The 14227-nt window shown below is 47.5% G+C and overlaps 1 protein-coding gene across 4 annotated transcripts in view; it reads left to right on the top strand.

Annotated features, from left to right (window-relative positions):
* The window catches only part of ANKRD6 (ankyrin repeat domain 6), a 183426-nt gene that overhangs the window by 108018 nt on the left and 61181 nt on the right, over positions 1 to 14227 (top strand). For 2 of the 4 annotated variants that reach the window (XM_018053148.1, XM_005684684.3), the window contains exon 1: positions 11156 to 11718. The exons of 1 other annotated variant lie outside the window; for it this stretch is intronic. The gene's annotated coding sequence lies outside the window, so the exon portion shown is untranslated. Of the gene's footprint in view, positions 1 to 11129; positions 11719 to 14227 lie in introns of those variants that run through there. One more of the 4 variants, XM_005684682.3, reaches the window with a different exon arrangement.

Raw genomic sequence — 14227 nt, 5'->3', positions numbered from 1 at the left:
ACCTGCATTCATTCAACAAATTCTGATGAGCAGAGACTGGGCCGGGTGGATGGCTCCTAGCTTGGGAAGGAGTGGGAGGTGGGCGGGATCGGGCAGCGCCCCCACGTCCCCAGCAGTGGCTGCCTCCTCACCGGGTGCTCACTGTCTCCTCACGCTGTCCCTGCTCCTTTGTTCCTCCCTCCCACCTCCGCACCTTTACCCTACTCTTTCCCTCTATTGCCTTCCCCCCACCATGCTCCTTGTTTTGACTTTGGATATGAACGATCATCGAAGAGGCCATCTGCCTGAAATTGGAGACTGTGCAGTACTAGCCTCACCCAGGTTTTGGGAGAACCCCTGGAGAAGGGCTGTTAGGACAGGAACTGTTACTCCGGAGAGAGTCTGTGGATTCTTTCCAGGGACTAGGTCCCAGGTCCCTGAGAGCAAGGAAGAGACAAGCCCAAGAGTGAAAGCTCCACCACCAAGCGCAGTGAGGCCAGACTCAGGCTTTGCTGGAGAGAGAGCCCAGCCTCGTGCTCTTAGAGACCATCAGGAGGGGGAGGGCCCAGGCTTCGCCCGGACCCTGACACAGAGGGGCTCACAGCGTGTCATTCCTCAGGTCACCCATCTCCTGAAGACTGCTGAGGCTCGACTAATTAAATATAGCTCCATTATGGAAATAATCTGACAATAATAATGAGAAAATCCTGCGAGACGTAACTATTCTAAGATTGTTTTAAACTCTTGGAAATGAACATCTCTGGGGCCAATTCTCAGCATATAATAAGCAAGTCAAGGTCACTGTCGTTCCCGCTGCCTTCACTGTAGGAACCTCTTCTCCTTGTAAAGAGGAGACACAACTTAAAATTTCGAATAATGCACCATGACTGATGATGATAACAATGTGGTGTGTTTATCGTGGGCTGTAATTATGGGCGAGAGACTTTCATGGAGCAGACTTGCTCATGGTTCATTTGTGGCTAAAACTTGACAATATGAACAATCACCAATTTGAGAGAAATTCTCAGCTGGGAAATAACCAGAAATAAGCAGGCTGAGGGAGAGGTTGGCGCGAGGGAAGCTGACTTCCAGCGGGACCTTCCTGGGTAGCCCGCCTCTTCCTCAGTGGTCCTCGCCTCCCTGGGGGTCGGAGTCCCCAGGCGGGACGTGTCTTCTTGAGCCACGGACTGTGCATATGCATGTGTGTGATCATCGGCGTGTGAGGACGCGAGGACAGGGAGAGAGCTGCTGAGCCTCCCAGGCACCGGCTCCTCTTAATTCCCGATTCCCCTTGTCTGCGGAGAGGGACACTTGCTCCCAGCAAAGCTCTGTGCCCAAGCCAAATGCTGCATCACGCTGTGTGCTGAGCAAGGCTATGGGATCTCCCTGGGGCAGCCCCTGGGAACTCTAAGGAAAGGTGAAGGCGTAAGAGATGCAGGAAAGACTCAAATCTAATTAGAAAGTTTATCCTCCAGTAGACTTCATACATGCACACAAGCACACCTGCCTGAGTGCTTACTCTGTGTAAGTGCTGTGCTAAGTGCTTGCCATCCACTCCTACAGCAAGCCCTTCCAGCTGCCCCTTGAAGTTAGTTGTTGCTATTGTTTAGTTGCTAAGTTGTGCCGACTCTTTTGCAGCCCCATGGACTATAGCCTGTCAGGCTCTTCCGTCCATGGGATTTTTCAGGCAAGAATACTAGAGTGGGTTGCTATTTCCTCCTCCAGGGGACTTTCTCAACCCAGGGATCCAACCTGCGTCTCTTGCATTGGCAGGCATATTCTTTACCACTGAGCCACCTGGGAAGCCCATGAAGTCAGCAGCTACCATTTTTTCCATCTTACAGTCGAGGACATTAAAGCCCAAGGAAGTTCTATAACTTGCCCGGAGTTGTGTAGTTCACTCTGTGGGTGGAGGGTTTCAATGGACCCTGTTCTTCTCTTGCTTCTTCCCAGTCCTGCCCCCACCAGGAGGAATCAGAAGGAAACTGAGAGGGGGCCAGGTGTGGATTTTCTGCAGGCAGTGGTGTGTATGCTGTACCGGCCTTTCCAAATCAGTGGTGATGGGCAGTGTTACCATCAGATCACATCTAACCATGACATGCTGCTGAGAGCTGCACCTTTTAAGAAGAGTTTTGGACATTAGTATATATTAAGAAAACCAACAAGGATCTACTGTGTAGCACAGGAAACTATACTCAATATTTCTTTTGTGTGTGTGTATATATATATATATATATATATATATATATATATATATATATATATTCAATATCTTATGTTTGTGTGTGTGTATAAATGAATCACTGTGCTGTGTACCTGAAACTCACTCTACATTATAAATCAACTAGACTTCAGTGAAAAAGTAAGTAAAGATAAAAAGTTATTGGAGAAAGCTGTGTGGGTTAAAGGTGACGGGGGTGGGGGAGGGTGCCATGCAGTTGGACATTATGGTCAGAAATCCTTCAGTGGGGGTCTTCTCTGGCTGTCCAGTGGCTAAGACTCCATGCTCCCAGTGCGGGAGGCCTGAGTTTGATCCCTGGTCGGGGAACTAGATCCCACTTGCCACAACTAAGATCCAGATCAGTCAAATAAATGTTTGTTTTTTTCAAAATGAAATACTTCATTGGCAGTGTCATTGCCTAAACCGAGACCCTTGTGATGAAAACCAGGTTTAGCCAAGATAAAAGCAACCATTTCTGGATGTTCACTTAGCGGACATTGATAAACAAGATCAATCTGCGTGTGGCTGGTGGACTTTAACTGGTTTCTCCCTGAAGGGTCATGAGGCCTATTTCCTCCAAGGAATACAGTAGAAGAAATCCGCTGGAATTACACATTACAGGGGTAAACCACAGTTGGTGTTTACTGCTGAGTAGATGACACTCCTGTTAATCCCAGATTTCCCTTTGCCTTATTTGGGGTTGTGTTTGCCGGGTTACATTTGGACACTTCATTCCTAGCTAGTGGAGCAGCTTCGTGTTTTGTTTTTTGTGTGCAAAATTGGAAACTGACAGCCTGATGTGGCTTTCTCTCTGTGTCTCCGGTGGGGAGGCTGCGAGGATGCAGCCTGAGTCGGCTGCTGGCTGGAGTGACCCCGGTGAGGGCAGCTCCCCATCCTCGTGTGTGAGCCATTGCTTCCTGGCATTCCCAGCATCTCCTTCCTCAAAGGATGGGTGAATGGTGTTTTATAGAAATATGTCATCAGTAGAACACTCTTAGCCCCTGGAACCTCATTGTCCTTCAGACAGCAGTGAGGGACCCCTTGGCTACAGTATCATTTATACATGTTGAAGTGACATAATGGAGTCCTGGCTTTTGGCCAAGAAGGTATGGATGTGTGTGAGTGACTTTAAAAAAAGAAGCACAGCCTGTGATGTTGATTGACCCAGACAGGCCATTGGTAAAGAGTTACTAAGCATCCATTATGTATAAGGCATTTGTACTCGTTTCCTGCGGCCACTGTAACAAATCACCACAAACTAACCAGCTTCCGACAACAGAATTTATTCTCCCACTTTCTGGAACCCTGACGTCTGAAGTCAAGGTGAAATCTTCTGAGAAGGACACCTAGAATCAGGTTTGAAGGATAAGGAGGAGTTTGGGAAAGATCTAAAGGTCATTCTAAGCAAAAAGAACAGGATGGTGCTTTCAAGGTGACCTGAGTACCCTTGTGGCCAAGTGAGGGTACAGGATGGGTGGGTGGATGGGTCAGAAGAAGAGGTGGTGCAGACGGGCTGAGACCAGACCACGCATAGGTTTGTGTATCCCTGAACTTTGTGCTGGGGGACTGTGAGTCACTGAGGATTATAGCAGAGGAAAAACATGATCACATTTGTGCTGTGCAAAGAGCATTCTGACACCAGTGATCACATACACTGAGGCAGGGGAGGGAATTGAGGCAGGGAAACCAACATGGCAGAACAGCTTCTACCTGCAAACTTTAGCCCTACAAACTCCAAGCCCCCTGGATGGTTTGTTTACACGAAATTATCTTTGTCAAGAGGAGAGGTCTGCAGACAAGGCAAAATAATTGACACCAAAGGCCCAGACCCTAACCACCCAGCAGACCCCTGCCACCCAGCAGACCCCGCCACCCAGCAGACCCCCACCACCCAGCAGACCCCCACCACCCAGTAGACCCTACCACCCAGCAGACCCCACCACCCAGCAGACCCCACCAACCAGCAACCTCCATCACCCAGCAAACCCTCACCAGCCAGCAACCCCCACCACTCAGCAAACCACCACCACTCAGCAGACCCCACCACCCAGCAGACCCCACCACCCAGCAGACCCCGCCACCAAGCAGACCCCCGTCACCCAGCAGACCCCACCACCCAGCAACCTCCAGCACCTAGCAAACCCCCACCACTCAGCAGACCCACCACCCAGCAGACCCCTTCCCAGCAAACCCCACCACTCAGCAGACCCCACCACCCAGCAGACCCCGCCACCCAGCAGATCCCGTCACCCAGCAACCTCCACCACCCAGCAAACCCCCACCACCCAGCAGACCCCCACCCAGCAGACCCCACCACTCAGACCCCACCACCCAGCAGACCCCACCACCCAGCAGACCCCGCCACCCAGCAGATCCCGTCACCCAGCAACCTCCACCACCCAGCAAACCCCCACCACCCAGCAGACCCCCACCCAGCAGACCCCACCACTCAGACCCCACCACCCAGCAGACCCCTGCCTGGCAGATAGGCACGGTGTGCATGGCTCCTCCCGCGTTGCAGCTTAGCTGTCTGTGCTCTGACTTTGCCATCTTGAAACAACTGGAGGAGAAGGCTGAGTTTCTCATGACTCCTTTTCTTCTAAAACTAATACATGAGAAAGTGGAACTTACCTGAAGTTGGCTCAGTGGTCTCTAGGAGGAGAGCGAATTTAACCATTGTTGGCTCAGTGGCTGTCTTTCCTGAGAGTCAAGCTTAAGTAATCCTAACAACTCTCTGGTCAGGTTTGGGCTAACCTCTACAGAGTTATCTTTTATCCAAGATACATTTCAAGCCAATGTATACTCACTCTGTGAATCCTGAATCTTAGTCTGGCTTTGGCTTCTAACCAGTTCCCAGGCAAAAATTCATCTACATTCTATTAGGCAAGCAAAAGCTTACATCACCTCTTTCATCCCAACTTCTCAGTTGAGAAGAATTTCAGAAAACACCTTCAGCATCCAGTTGGAGACCACTGTGACAGTTCAGGTGAGAAATGATGACTGCCTGAGTGAAGGCCAGGGCAGTGCAGCTAGAGATGAAAGAACAATTCAAGAACAGTGAAGCAATAACCATACAGCCATGCTTAATATTTACTGAGCACTTTGTACGTGCCAGGCTGGGATAGCCTATGTATTATCTCATTCAACCTTTGCAACAACCCAATTAGTTAGGGATTATTATTCTCTCTGTTTTATACACGAGGAAGCGGGCTTAGAATCAAGTAGGTAATTTGCCCATTTTAAGTGGCAAAACTGGGATATGAGCCCAGGAAGTCTGACTTCAGAGCTTGCATTTTATTAAAAAAATATATATTTGTTTGTTTATTTATGGCTGCATCAGGTTTCAGCTGCAGCATGCAGTATCTTTGTTGTGGCATGCGGGATTTTTCGTTGCAGCTTGCAGACTTCTCTCTAGTTGCAATACCTGGGCTTAGCTGCCCTGCAGGATCTTAGTTCCCTGACCAGGGATCGAACCCACCTCCCCTGCATTGCAAGGTGGATTCTTAACTACTGGACCACCAGAGAAGTCCCTAGAATTTGCATTTTAAATCTCTGTCTTACTGTCTCAAACCAGGAGGATTTGGTAAATTACTGGATGTGGGGGTGGGGAAAGAAGAATAAGAGGAAAGGGAGGGTGGTTCCAGATGAGGGAAACAGGCAGACAGATGGAAGACGGGGCCCCTCACCAAAAAGGGGACACAGGGAAAGGAATGGGTTTGGACAGAAGAATGGTGATTTGGCTGTTAGCACGTTGATGGGGAACATCTGAGTAAGATGTCTGGGTGTTTGGTAAATGGTTGTGTGTTTTAAAAAAAGGGAGCGTTAGAGAGTGATTGAGGCTAAAGAAGATTTGGAGCAATCCGTTTCTAGGCAGCAGAGGAGCGTGTGGGCAGCAGGTGTGGGGGATATGTCGGTACTGAGATCTTCTAGAGAGGAAAATGAGCAGAGAAGACAATACAGGATAGAATCTCAGGACTTGCAACACTTGAAAGTGAAAGACGAGCCCTTGGATGAAGAAATAGTCCACGGAGCATGAGGAGAGAGTGGGTCACGGAAACCAGAGGAGGAGGAACTGTGATGAAGGAGAGATAGTAGCAGCGTCTAATGCAACAGAAAAATCATGTGAGAAGTGAAGGTTACCCTTGCGCTTGGCAGCTAGTCAATGTAAAATCAGCTGTTACAATGCAGATTATTGCAGCCACTTTGGAAGGCACTACAGCAGTTTCTGGGCTTCCCAGGTGGCACTAGTGGTAAAGAACCTGCCTGCCAATACAGGAGACTTTAGAGACGCAGGTTCAATCTCTGGGTTGAGAAGATCCCTTGGAGGAAGGCACGTATTCTTGCCTGGAGAATCCCACGGACAGAGGAGCCTGGAGGGCTCCAGTCCATAGGGTCACACAGAGTCGGACATGACTAAAGCAACTTAGCATGCAGCGCATCAGCTTCTTACAAAACTACACACTGTCCTACCGTATGATTCAGCAATTGTATTCCTTGGTGTTTACCCAAATGAGATGACGACTTATGTACACACAAAAATATGCATGTAGAGTTTTTAAATTGAAATATAGTTAACATATGTATCAGTATTGTGTTAGTTTTAGGTGAACTACACAGTGATTTGACATTTACATACCTTATGAAATGATCAGCACAATAAATCTAGTAACCATCTATCCCCATACAAAACTATTACAATATTATTGATGATATTCCTTATGCTGTATATTTCATCCCTCTGGCTTATTTACCCTTGGATGTTTATACCAGCTTTATCCATCATTGTGAAAACTTGAAAGGAACCAAGATGTCTTGTAGTAGGTGAATAGATAAACTCTGGTACATCCATACAATCGAATATTATTCAGCACTTAAAAAAAGTTATCAAGCCATGAAAAGGCAGGGAGGAACCTTAAATGCACATTAGTAAGTGAAAAGAGCCAGCCTGGAAAGGTGATATATTGTATTATTCCAAATATATGACATTCTGGAAAAAGCAATGCTTTAGAGACAGTAGAAGGATCAGTGGTTGTCAAGGGTTGTGGGGGAGGGAGGGATGAATAGTGGAGCACTAATCCAATGTGGCTATTATATATGATACTGTCATGGTGGGTATATGTCATTATACATCTGTGCAGACCCAAGGACCTGTACAGCACAGAGTGACCACTATACAAACCATGGGCTTTAGTGAATGAGTCAATATTGACTCATCAGTTATAACAAATGTACCACACTAGTACAAGGTGTTTATAACAGGGGACACTATGGTGAGTTCAAGGGCCAGAGTATGGGTTAAGAGCTATAAGGAACCTCTTTATGCTTTCTGTTCAGTTTTTCTATAAACCTAAAACTGCTCTAAAAAGTGAAGTGTATTAAGTAAAATTGAAAGAAAGAAGGAAGTACAAAAGGAATTTAAAAAAGCAAAGGAAAGAAGAGAAAGCTGTATACATACTTGAAAGTGTAGCATGAACCCATAATTATGACTAATCCAATCCTGTGTGTTTGAGTTCCAAGCTGTATACGAATCTGACCAGTCTCTCTTCTTACCAACATCTAGGGTTCCCATCACACATGCAAGTTACAGTCCAGTGTCTTTGGCATGATGTGAAAATTATTCCACAACCTGACTTTGCAATGTCATCTGTGGTCTTTGCCTATGCGTTATAAGCTCCAGCTGCAGCGTCTCTCTTTACATGTATATTTAAAAAAATTTTTATTTCGGCTGCACTGGGTCTTAGTTGCAGCACGTAGGGCCTTCAGCCTTTGATGTTTGCAGCATGTGTGATTTAGCTCCTTGACCAGGGATTGAACCCAGGCCCCCTGCATTGGGAGTGTGGAGTCTTAGCCACTGGACCACTGGGGAAGTCCTGAAGCAAGTCTCTTTGCTCCTCTCGCCTACGCTTTCAGATGACTCTGCTCATGCCCTTCCCCACTTCTCTCCCTAACAAAATCCTCTAGCCCCCAAGACCCAGCTCAACTATGACCTTCTCTGTAAGAACGTTCCTGACCTCCTTCACCCCAGCACACCAAGCAGGAAAGCTCTCTTGCTGAGTTTCCGTAGTTCTTTGTGACTGTCTCTTCAATAAATGCTTCATACACCACAGAATCAACAACCACAGCATCGGGGATGGTTTAGCAAGAAAACAGGTAGAAAGAAGCCAGATCAAAGCAAGTTGGAGTGGGTAAGAGCTGTCATATGGATACATGGCAGCTGGACTACTCTCCGAGGTTGGTTTTATTGTCGTTTGGTATTGATTGTGTAGGGTTACCTTTAGCATTTGTGGTTTTACCCAACAGAGGTTGAGGACAGAGAAGAAAATTCTGGGGTGGCTATGGTGCCGTCCAGTGCTGACACACCTCTCTCACTTGAGATTGGTAATTCTTAGGGTCCCAGGAGCTGCTGTCCTCTATTTTGAGGAGGAAGAGAGAGGGAAGAACGAATCCAACCCCCAGTTGTTATCTCTTGGAGGTTTTGCAGCCATACCCTGCTTAATCTTTGGGAAAGGAAAAAGGAAAAAGTCAACCCCCCCAAAAAAAAAACCAAAAAGCTAGTTGACTTAGTTGGCACCTCCTCTATTTCTTGTGGGATCCACAGCCTCCTGAAGACCAATTAATGCTTAGAAAAAGCTATTGATTATTAGCTTTTCTAGCATCTATTGAACAGACATTAAAGGCTAACTATGTTCTGGGAACTGTGCCAGGCACTGGAGAGACAAGATAAACAAAATAGGGTTTCTGCCTTCAAGGAGTTCAGCATAACCAGGAAGACCAACCTTGAGCCCATGCCAGCAAATGACAGAGTGAGGGGAGCTCAGGCCTTAGTCACTAGGGCTGTCATTACAAGGTACTGTAGACTGGGTGGTTTCCCTGGCAAGAGTTTATTTCTTGGTAGTTCTGAAGGCTGGAAGCCCCTGATCAAAGTCCAGCAGAGTTTGGTTCTGATAAGGATCTTCCTGGCTTGCAGATGACTGCTTTTTTTGCTGTCCTTCCATGGCGTTTCCTATGAGCATGGCTTGGAGGCAGGGGTGCAGGTATGAATAGAGAGACGCGGGGGAGAGAGTGAACATGGAGACTCTTTGGTGTCTCTCCTTATAAGGACACTAATCCCATCAGATCAAGGCCCTACCCTTAGAAGCTCATTTTACCTTGCTTATGCTTGTGTTCAGTCTTTAAGTCATTTCTGACTCTTTGTGACCCCATGGACTGTAGTCCACCAGGCTTCTCTGCCCATGGGATTTTCCAGGCAAGAAAGCTGGAGTGGGTTACCATTTCCTCCTCCAGGGGAATCTTTCCTGACCCAGGGATTGAACCCATGTCTCCTGCGTCTCCTGCATTGGCAGGAGGGTTCCTTAGGACTGAGCCACCTGGGAAGTCCTGTTTCACCTTAATTTCCAAATACAGTCACACTAAGGGCTTCAGTACAGAAATTTGTGGGTGATACAAATTAGCCCATAGCAGGGCTTACGGAAAACTGTAGGAGAACAGATGAGCGAGTGACTATCTTGTCGCAGGGGAGACGGAGCAGCAGAAGGCTCGCGAGTGGATGACAGTGCATCTGGGCGGGGGGGCATTTGCTATGTGATGTGAGTGCCCGGCCCCAGCTTGGCCGCTCTGGTGATCTAGCAGCACCAGACAACCAAAAAGTAATTATTGTTGCCCTATGTAAAAAGCAGAGGTTTGCACATCACAAGCCTCCTGTCAGTCACGTCTTTATTCAGTGGTGTATCCTTGTACCGCCGGTAGTATTTTGACATGTGCCAGCAGCTTTTCTTGATGGTGGGGTTTGTCATAGGTTTCCTAAATAGTATCCAGATGTCACCCAACTCCAGATGTCACTCAGCTTTCACTGCAACAACCTCTCTATGCCTCCTGCGGAGGTGATTATTTGAAAAATCCAGTAAATGTCAGATTCAGAGGAGAATAGTTACTGTACGTGAGATATTCTCAGGAAATCACCGTATCTGTTCCTTAGCCGTGATGGGCTTGCTCAAAACTTGCCTCTCCGTCCCTGCCTTTTGCACAGCATGTGTGAACACCAGGCTCGTGAGCAACCAGGGTTGTCCTGTCCTCGTCAACAGTGTTGTGTTGAGAGTCCCTGACTCTGGATTCGGTTTCTCAGAAGGAAATGTCCCAGGGCCTCTGAGCAGATGAACCGCTCCTCACTTTATACTTCTGTCGCATTCAGTGTTACGGTTCTCAGCTGGCATCTGGCCTTTTGGGCCATGATCAAGGCTGATCGGGGCCAGATGATGGGTTCCTTCAAAGTGGGGAATGAGTCGCATGCATCTGTTTTCTAAGCTCATTGGTCCTCCAGTAGCGGTTGCAGTAACCCGGCAGTGATCACTTTTGGCTAAACTGGTATAAAGGTCTTGCATTAAAAATAGGAATGTCATTCTACAGGCATTTGGTCTCCCCAGGGAATTCATTCTTGCTGCAGCACACCAGCCACGGTTGCTAGCTATCCTCCTGCTCTTGGTATAAGTGGAACACTGGCCAAAGCAGAATCAGCCCCCTGCCCATAGGAGCTGCTGCCCTCAGGGAGATGGGGGCAGGGCTTTGGGCAGAAAGAGTATTCAGAGGGTTCCTGTTGATAGTCATAGTTCCCATTTCCAGGACCAACCATTCTGGCTTTAGGAATGAGGGGGGAAAATAGTAATATTCGCACAAGTCAAATTCAAACCCCTCTTCCTTTCTGTGATTACTCAAGTTGGGAAGTTGGTTTTCTGCTGCTTCAACAAGTGGTCTGGAAGACGCACCTGTGATGTAGAGGGCCATTGACAGCCCTTGAAAGAGTTCCCTGCCCTCTCCCTTCCCCTTTTCCTGCAGAGGCTCTATTCAGAGGAGGATTTCTGAGACAAACTATCAGTTCATAAACCCTGGGAACAGTTTCTCAACCAGCCTCTAGTCTCCTGTGCTGCTGAGGTCCCTGTGTTGAAACCCTCTGCCTAAAGGGCTGGGTTGGGAGAGTTTCTGGGTCTCTGCTGTTCCCACAAAGTGAACATTTCCCATTAAGGGCTGTCCTAAAGGCAGTTCCTTACAGATTTCAACTCTTCTCGTATCCCCCCTCCTTTACAACCTATGCATCATCTGTTTTACTGCTGAAAGAATGCAGACTTCGTTTCTCTATCGTCTGAACATCATTGACAAGCATTCCACCCATCTGTGAATTATTCCCTGACTCTTTGATCTGAGCAGTGTTACAGGTCCTCTGCCGGTAGGAGGGAGCAGTCCAACAAAATCTGAAGACCCAGGACTTTCAGAAGCTGTGCCGGGCAGACGAGGAAGCCACAAAACATTGCGAGCTGGATGGATGTCCTAGTATGCATTTCGATGTGATCTGGCTGGTGTTGGCTGAGGAAGCTCAAGGGGAAAAGGCAGCAAGCATTGTAACGTAAATCACTGCGGACCCTTGGGCGTGACAGTGCTAGGAAGCTAATGATCTCCAAGAAAGAACTGACCGTGATTTTTCCAGCAACAGAACACGATGTAGAACGGGGAGGACAGACCCCCCAGATGTGAGTACAATCTCTCCTCAACACAGGGTTTGGACCAGTAGGAGCAAAGAGAGTTATCTTAACTGATGGTTAACTGACCAGAGTGCCTGTGGACCATCTCTGGGTGGGCTCTGCGTAATGTCTGGCTGGGACTTTTGTGTGCAGATTTCTTCTAAAATATTTCTTTGCCTTGTTAGGAGACTGAATGCAGTGGCTTTGAGATCTTGGTACCAGGGGACCTTGTTATAAATCTTTAAGAAAACCCCATAGACCTTTTGCTATAAAAAGAAAACGGATCACATCACAGACCAAGCAGCTGTGTGGCCCCCTGGCATTTGATGAGAGACAAAAGCACTGACGAATTGGAAAGCAATAGAAAATGGGGCAGTGGGCCGGGAGGAAGGAGAGAAATCTTAGGAAGCTAAATTCCTTTCTCAATTCATGATGCTTATTGCATATTTATGATTGTGCATTTATTTCCTTTCTGCTTAAAGAACTGGCAGCTTGTTTGCATTTAAGGTTTTTCTCCTGTGAAAAATGCTGTGAAAGTGACAAAGAAGGATGTGATTGATAGACTTGGGGCAGGAATTCCTCACTGCCAGCGGGAAGTGTTTTGGATAATAGCTGGTCTGTTTGGGAGCGAAAGCTCACATTTAATGAGGGAATGGGGCTCTGCAGCCTGGGTACCCAACAGGTTGGCAGTAACTCTTTGATTGCAGACGGCTCACCATCCCTCTCTATTCTTCTGCCCTTCCTACTCACTACTGGGGGTCCAACATCCTCCTTATCCCTCTTGCCAGCCCAGTCCCTTCTACCTGGTCTGATTTGTCAGTTCAGAGGTATCAGGGGAAAGGAGACTATCCCCTCACTGCAGAAGCATGGGGATCATTGTTCTGGAAGAGAGGTCGGGATACCGAAGGTGTCGGGCAATGATCATGAGAGAGGTGGAGAGGAAAATGAGCCCAGGGTGGAAGTCACAAAGGAGACTCGGCCACTTTGATCCCTCCCTTCGCCCCCCTCTGTTGTGTGTCAGTGAAAATGCAGGTGAATGCTGGAGGTCCTTTCAGTGAGGCGATTACTGGATTTAAACTGAGTGTGAACTTGAGATCCCCAAGGTATGTGGGTGCATCCCTGTGGGATACAGGGCCTCTGCTAACAGCACAGTAGAAACCAGGAACCTGGAATTCTGTTCCTGCTTTTGCAGGCAGTTTTCTGTGCCCCTCTGGTGTTTGGGGGGGTGGAATCCAAAAATCCCAGGAGAGACCTGTCCTAGAGGTACCCTCAGCCTTAGGCAGGCTGTGCGTTGGCTATGGTGGAGGGGGTGGATTGGGGTGGGGCATTTCATTCTTAAGTAGCTTCCATTGAAAAATTTTTTCTTGTAATAAATGACATTTCTACTTGGCCAACATTTTCTCAGAAATGTAGTGTCTCTCCCTATTTAAAAAAAAAAAAGGAATAATAATGTGTGCTGGATTTGTAAAGCGCTGTTTACCAAAGATAATCACAGGCTATCTCAGTAGCTTGCAACCATGGCAATCAGTGTACCTCAGCTTTTGTCTCAGTGTCTGCGAGGCAGAATTTATTGCATGGGACAGAAGGGAGGGAGGGAGTGGCTGTTAGCACAGACAGGCCTGCTGACCCGTGCTTCCGTTGCTGGGGAGACCAGACGGCACTGCTGGTCTGCAGCTCGTAACCTCAGCTGATGGCCTGCAAGGAGATCTCTATCCACAGGAGTTATTAGCTGCGGAGGGAAGTGGTGAAATTGTAGCCATGATGATAATATTTGTATGAACTGGGAATTGTACTTGAGACTTGCGAATGCTCATCACAGGAAAGGTTTGGGAAGGTGGGGTGGCCTGGTAGGTCGTGTGCACAGAAATAACAAGTGAGTCAATGAAGAAGAATGTAGTTGTGGAAGGAAGAGCATTTAGGAAGCCGGGGCTAATTTTCTGCATTTTCATGCCATTGGGTCCTGGAGTGCTTCCGCAGGGTTGGGGCAGACAGAGCAGAAGCTCCATATAATTGGTGTGAAGATAGCACGCTTTACGTGAATACAGAGAGACAGCATACAGTATCCTGTGCTGAAAAAAGCCACTAAGAGCCTCCCAGACAGGGCGACATTCTGGGAAACATAAAGCCCAAGCTTCAGTCTTTCAGGGGGACCCTGGGAATTTCCAAAGGCTTTTCTGCTCCAATTCTGTTTTTCATCTCAACTTTATTCTTTCATTGGCTTATTCATTCAACAAAGATTTCAGGTTCATCCCAGAGATTTCTGACTGTGGCGAAGGGAAGGGGTCTCCTGCTGTTCCTTCTCCAGGTTTCTTGTACTTCTGATGAGCCTGGTGATCAGAACAGCATGGGTTTGTGAGGGTTCCTTCTGCCTCTTTCCATGCCTCTTTGTTGTTGTTGTTTTTTTGTTTTTTTTTTTTTTTTTAATGCCTTGCTTTGTGGCTTGTGGGATCTTAGTTCCCAGACCAGGAATTGAACCCGAGCCCTCGAAAATGAAAGCATAGAGTCCTGACCATTAGAC

This window comes from Capra hircus, chromosome 9 (assembly GCF_001704415.2).
Source record: "Capra hircus breed San Clemente chromosome 9, ASM170441v1, whole genome shotgun sequence".
Lineage (NCBI taxonomy): Eukaryota > Metazoa > Chordata > Mammalia > Artiodactyla > Bovidae > Capra > Capra hircus.
Note: the sequence above shows the minus strand (reverse complement) of the source record. Positions and strands in the feature narration are given on the sequence as shown.